Source organism: Gorilla gorilla, chromosome 1 (assembly GCF_029281585.2).
Source record: "Gorilla gorilla gorilla isolate KB3781 chromosome 1, NHGRI_mGorGor1-v2.1_pri, whole genome shotgun sequence".
In the NCBI taxonomy this organism is placed as follows: Eukaryota; Metazoa; Chordata; class Mammalia; order Primates; family Hominidae; genus Gorilla; species Gorilla gorilla.
Genome location: NC_073224.2, coordinates 23,269,944 through 23,276,382, shown reverse-complemented (window position 1 = coordinate 23,276,382; position 6,439 = coordinate 23,269,944).

The following is a 6,439-nucleotide window of genomic DNA, read 5'->3' as shown; positions in this document are numbered from 1 at the left end:
AGTGGCACAGCGTGCAGGACCACAGGGCCACCCTCGGGGTGGGTCAGGAGCCAGAGGGAGAGTGGGACAGTGGCAGGAGCCATTAGGGTGGTTTCCATGGGAAGGAAAAGCAAGGCAGGGTGTGCAGGCTCGGGACCGGCTAGCTGTGTTTGCAAGTGGCACCCCTGCGAAATTCACCTTTACTGTGACTGTTAGAGTGTAGAGTTTAAAGTTATCTGAGGACTCCAGATGTCTACGGGTATATTAGCCAGGGTTCTCCAGAGAAACAGAATCAATAGAATGCATGTGGAGCGGAGGGATGGGGGAAGAGAGGGAGAGAGAGAGAGACATTTTAAGGAATTGGCTCACATTATTATGGAGGCTGAAAAGTCCAAAATCTCCAGCAGGCTGGAGACCCAGGGAGGAGATGACGTTGCAGTTCAAGTTAGAAGACCGTCCACTGGCAGAATTCTCTTCCTAGGGTCAGGCTTGGCTCTACTGGAGCCTTCAGTTGATTGGATGAGGCCCACCTGCATCATGGAGGGCCACCTGCTTTGCTCAAAGCCTGCTGATTTAAATGTTAATCTCTTTCAAAAACACTCCCACAAAAACATTCAGAATAATGTTGGACCACACATCCAGGCAGCACAGCCCAGCCAACTTGACACATAAAGTTAACCATTGCAACGGGTGAGTCACAATTGGCTTAGGTTGGCTAATAGGGCCTTAGGTGGATGTCAACGCATCACTTTACAGAAATTAAAAGCATGGTTAATACCGAGTCATTGATTCCTTACAGGGGTAGCTCTTGTGGGGCAGGATCTGTGACAGGGCCTCACTTCCCAATACCTTCACCCAGGTGACTTCACGCTTCCCTTGGGAAGGCACCTTGTAGCTTGCAAAATGCACTCACTCCACTATCTGATTATCTGATTCTCCCAACAGCCGGCAAGGTCAGCCTTATTATCCTCATCTCAGAGACATGAGAACATGAATGGGGAGGTGAGGTGACTTGGACAACTTGCGAGTGAAGGAAGTCAGACTGGATTCCATCTTCAGATTCCAAATGCCAGGAGCTGGCATGCAGTGAGCGATTGCCTGTGTCAGGCACACTTTCTGTGCTTCCTTTGCACTAACTTGATTTTTCAGAACAACTCAATGAAGGAGCCATTACTGTTTAACAGGCAGGGAAACTGAGGCACTCTTCAGTGTATCACACAAGGTGGGCTGGCATCTGGGGCCAGCTTGGAGTCCAGAATCTTCATCACCTCACTCCTGCCTCCCACACAGCCCGGGCAATGCCCTGTCCCCCCATCCCCAACCCCAGCACACTGCCGCTTACCCACACCTCTTAGCCTATTTTCGGAGACTGCTAGCAATCACCCTTTGAGCAAGTGTAACTGAGGGATAGCATAAAGATTTGGAAATGGAAAACAGAGAAATCCTCAAAGTGGAACAAGCTCTCAGAATGAGGCTGGGGCTCCCTAAAGCAAGCACCACCTCCTCAAACACCCTGTCTAGGAGCGGTCCCAGTTGACCCAGCTTATCAGGAAGGGCTCCAGATGCAGCTTCCCTGTGAAGCATCTCTGGTCTCAAAGCAGGGTCCCTTTTTGCTGTCCTCGCATTACACACTGGGCCCTGCTATTGCCTTCGTCATGATCTGCCCAACATGGGAAGCACATTCATTCAAGAAACATTTGCTGAGTGCCAGGCACTGTGCTGGGGGCCAAGAACTGAGAGACAGGGAGGAAGGTAGCCCTGGCCTCAAGGCAGTCTCAGGCTAACTGAAGAGACAGACCTGCCAACCAGGCAGTACCAACCCGATGGCTGTACCAACCTGATGACTGGCAGCTGGCCCTGCCTCCCCATTAAGGCCTCCAGAAAGCACCCTGGACCCACAAAGTGAGGCACCATCAGCTCTGCCTAAGGGATGCTGGCAGTTCCGTGGGGAGAGAGAAGGTGGCCTAGAGCTGAAAGACAGTCCACAGATGCAAGAAGGGGCAAGGGCAGCTGGCAGAGGGAACAGCACGTGCAAAGACACGGAGGCATGAGAGCATTTAGTTTTGCTCAGCTGGAGCACACGGCATATGGAGTCAGGGCCAGAAGGACACCAAAGGCGGTCAGGTTAGGTGGTAAACAGCCTGAGGGCCCACCAAAGAGCTTGGATCTGTTCTTCTAAAAATACCCTTCCTGGCCCTTGTGCAATCTTGCCATTGTTTCAGAAGCCTTGCGAACAATGTGTGAAGGGCTCTGCAATCCTCCAGGGAGTTACGGAGTCCTGGGAAGGAGCCTGGGGCTGGATATTGACTCCTGACCTCGAGGAATTTATAATCTAGGTGAGAGCAAGACTAAGTATGTGAAATATTAGCGGCCATCCCGGGAGAAAAATGAAATGTCAGGCAGTGTAGCCAGGATAGTTAAGTGCGGTGAGAGTTGGTGAAGGGATGGGATTAGGGTGCTTCCATGTGCAGATTAATAAATCAGAAAAAGTTGTTGCTTCCTGCTTCTAAACTGGGCAAAGCCCTCACCACTGGCTTCTCTGTGAGACCCTGTAGTTTTTTTCTTAGGGGATTTTCCAAGCACAGCCTCATCAGCTCTCTTCAGCGTGGAGGCTATTTTTTTCCTTTTGGCCAGTACCTATTAACTTACCCTTCTCCCAGATGAATTTCACCTTCCTCAGCTGAACCTGATCTGTTCCCCCAATGCATTAAGTCCATCCAGGGTTTCAGACCCTCCTACTTTTGGGGTTTGCCTAAAACCACCCCAATTCCTCTCCATAATGCAGCCTGGGGGATAAAGATATTCTCATAAATGCTTGGATGATGGAGATGTCAAGCGTGAGATTTTCTGTTTAAAGGAGCTCTCTGTTTCTGCCAAAGCTGGCAATTTATTATGAATTCCTTTGAATGCACTTGTTTGTACCTGGTGGAGATTCCCTTGAAGTGTGGATCAGTGTTTCCTGTGTTGTTGCTTCAGAGCAAAGTGGTGTCTTTGTGTGTGTCTATTACAAACACATTAAGCACACGTGTGTCCCATCTTCTCCCTTACACCACGCAGCTAGGGTGATTGAAACACGACATTTTATACTCAAAAGCAAATTACGGCAAGGAATTAGTGTGAAATTACTATCCTCCTCTCAGAGTTCCTTTTTAAAAGTCAGCAGCAGTGCTCAGGATGAAAGTTGGCCTGTCAAACAAGTCCATTCAAGCTTGCAATTCCACTGTCATTTCCCCGATGGGCTTGTGATAAAGAGCGAGGGAAAAAAAAATCTGCCAAAAATAGTGCCACTGAGAAACCCAAACCATGGTAAACTCAAGGGCCAACACCACCCGCTGCACAGCCCTCTCGGATAGGACAGCCGCTTCACGGGCTTGTTCTGACAGAGATGTCGTGTTCCAGGGTGTGTGACCTCAGATTTCAGCACCAGAAAGACTTGGAGAGGAAGGCCCTGGAAGAGCTGCCTCTGTGAATCCCCGAAGAAAGGGAAGGGAGAACAAAGTTAACACTGAACATCTTGACTTCCCAAACAGCATGTTGAGGCAGTCCCACGGCAGACAGGTTTTGCGGCAGGCCTGGGACTCGCCCGGGACTGCCGCAGCCTGGAGATTCATCTAGAAAGAATATAACAAGCCTCCTTCTCCCTGGTGCCCATGTTACTCCCTGTTGCTACTCTTTCCGAGCCTTCAGTTCCCTGGGTGGTGCCCTCAAGTGTGAAAGAGGGAGTGCCCTTTGGAAGCTGGGGAACGATTTAGGCCCAGGAGAAAATGGAAGCAAATCCAACAACCGGTGAGCTGTTAAAGAGGCCATGCGCCTGGTAGCAAGAGCTCTGGATCAAAGGGCATGTGCTTGCATCCCATTCCTGGCTCTCTTGCCAGCTCTCAGGGGAGGTGGGCAGGCCGACTTCCCAGCTCTGTGCCTCTGCTCCGAGAAGTAAGACAGGAGACCTCTCCTGCCAGTTCACTGTGAGGGTTAATGCTCCGAGAGGCGACAGGTCATGTCTGTATACAGATTCCGACTTCGCTGTTTCAGCTCATATTTATCATGCTCCTGGGGGTGCCCTTTGACCATCCTAACCACCCTGACAGATAGGTATCCTGAGCTCCAGTTTATAGGTGAGACCATCGAGTCTCAGAAAGGTTAACTAACCTGCCCCAGTTAACACTGCTGGGAGGTGGCTGAGCCAATAATGAAATCCAGGTCTTTGGGTTCTAAGTCCAGTGCCTGCCATAAAAGGAATTTCTCCAGCCTGTTTCAGAGGCAGTGGCTGCCGTGCAAATGCAATCTGTTTTCACCTCCAACACGTCACATCTCTGGGCAGAGATTTTGTTCCCACCTTTGTCGTCGTACTGATGTCCCACCACGCATTTGCTGTGAGGAACAACTTGCATCATGAACCAGATTTTAAAGTTGTTGCAAATATTTATCTAGCAACCATAAAACCTGATTTGTGTTTCATTTATAAGCATGCCAAATGAAGCCACGGAAGGGGCTGTGAGGATTGCAATGTGGTACACATTTCTGGGTAAAAGGTTCTTAGAGGGGCCACAGCTAAAAGGCAGTCTATTGTTTAACAGGCCCCAATGACAACCATAATAATCAATGTAGTTATTATCATGATTGTCGTCACTGCTAGATCTTACGTCTTTGTGGCACTCTGATCACTAGCTAATCAGAACATTCACCTGGGCCTGGCTTGCCCTATTCTCACTGTCTGTCTTTTTTTTGTCACTCATCACAGACTCCTGCAAGCAGAGTAGCCCTTGGGGAGGTTTCCCCGGGGACCGTTTTCTTTGGCATCCTTAAACAGCTGTCACACTGTCCCAGTTGTTTTTCAAGAAGAAAGTCCCCAGGGTTTTACTGAGGCGGACTTGAACTTGACCTCGTCGTGTTGATTGGTTCACTTTTGCTTCCCCCTGGAAAGAGGGGTGCCAAACCCTGGGTGCCCATGGGTGGATCCTGGCAGCCTTCTACCTTACAGCTCATCACCTGTTTTTTTCTACCCAGAACATGCGTTTGGACATGTAAGGATTTCAGCGGTTCCTGCAAAGCAAACTTCTCTGGAGGAGCCCGAGAGACCTCTTCTGTACAGAACAGCCTTACACCCCACAGGGCAGTCTGTCAGCAACGCATTTTAAAGGGGAGCACATAGGTAATGCATTAGGTAGGGTGGTGTGAGGAAGGGGATCATTCAGCACTTGGTCCTGAATGTTATTTGCCAGGTACTTTTAAATAACTTCTGTTAGCTATTACTCCTAAACATTCTTAGGGAGCGGGTAGGAATTGTCCCCCTTTTGAGAATAAAGAAACCAAGAGACAAACGTCTTCAGGGACACATCCAAGGAGGAAGAAGAGGTGAGAGCCTTTAGTAGTGAGGGTTACCCTTAGCTACCATCCTCTGTCCTCCTTGGCCCCATGGGCACCCAGCAAACACACTGCGGGGGACGAATTCTGGAGTGTGGCTTTCATCCAGGAATTGTCTAAAACATTAACTGGCTGAGAGACAGGATCTCAGTCATTCTCACACAGCAAACGCAGGCTCAGAGAAGTAAGCTATCCGCAGCAAATCACAGGATGAATTAGCGCCCGATAAGCACGGAGAAAGAAGGCTTCTTCCTCGCCATCCACTCCCCGGGCCAGCTTTGAAGAAAGATATATTTTTAAATGCAAGCCTCGTAGAGAAAATGTTCCCTAGCACGTACCCACAGCCTACTAATGGGGCAGTTGTTGGCAGCTAGTACCATCAGCCCATGCTCAGGATTGTGTTCACAATTTTTATTTCTATTCTCAGCCCCTGGTATATGATAGGGGTTGCTGTCCCTGGAGACTTCGGAGCACTGATGAAAAAGGTTTCAGTAGGTTCTTGCCTTGCTCTCAATTCAAGATTGATTTTGTTCAGACTTTGGGCCTGCAGGCCTGAGGTCATTTACTGAGTTAGTAACCGTTTTTGTTTGTTTGTTTGTTTGTTTGTTTTTGTTTTTTTTAATTATTATTCTTCACACAGACTCCATGTAAACTGTCCAATGCTTCCCAGAAGGCTGGCGGCCCCTGCATCACTCTGAACTGAAGAGGAGCTGAAGTCACAGAAAGCCAGCCACTACTCGATTGCCCAAGAAGCAGTCGTCGCACTGGCCCAGCTTCACAGCGGCTCTCGAGTGCTGAGAAAACCCACTGGAAGGGCTTCCTTTCCCTACTCTGCACATGAGAATAGCCATTCCTGTGTCAGTTTTGCTTCTTTCTGGGCACTCTGATTAGGATTTATTTCCTTAGCTAGAGAAAATAAAGGGACCTTACAAGGCCTAATTAGAGCGACTCGTCTCTGATGTATTCAAGACACCCTGCTGAATTGGACTGGCGAGTCCCTGTGTATTGTTATTATTGTTGTTTTAAAGAAGCCATTTCTGACCAGGGTGGCTGAAGGAGACGCCCTTTGTCGGCCTCTCATGGTCCTGGCCCTTGCCAA